The sequence below is a fragment of the Macrobrachium rosenbergii genome, chromosome 10 (genome assembly GCF_040412425.1).
Source record: "Macrobrachium rosenbergii isolate ZJJX-2024 chromosome 10, ASM4041242v1, whole genome shotgun sequence".
NCBI classification, from domain to species: Eukaryota; Metazoa; Arthropoda; class Malacostraca; order Decapoda; family Palaemonidae; genus Macrobrachium; species Macrobrachium rosenbergii.
Window position 1 is genome coordinate 39,210,252 of NC_089750.1, and position 208 is coordinate 39,210,459.

Sequence of the window (208 nt, forward strand, 5' to 3'; positions counted from 1 at the left end):
TTTCTGCAAGGCAAGTAGCACACTTCTTCCTTTCTTGTGTGCTTCTGATTCAGAGATTTCTGCTAACAATTTGTCCTTTAATCTTGTTGCATTTACAGTGGGTGAGGCAGTGACCAATTGTTCCAGGTGCTGGTGGTATAATTGGGTCATGTCTGCAAGAGGAAATATGGCAGGACCATCCAAACTAAACCTGGTTTCAATTATATAA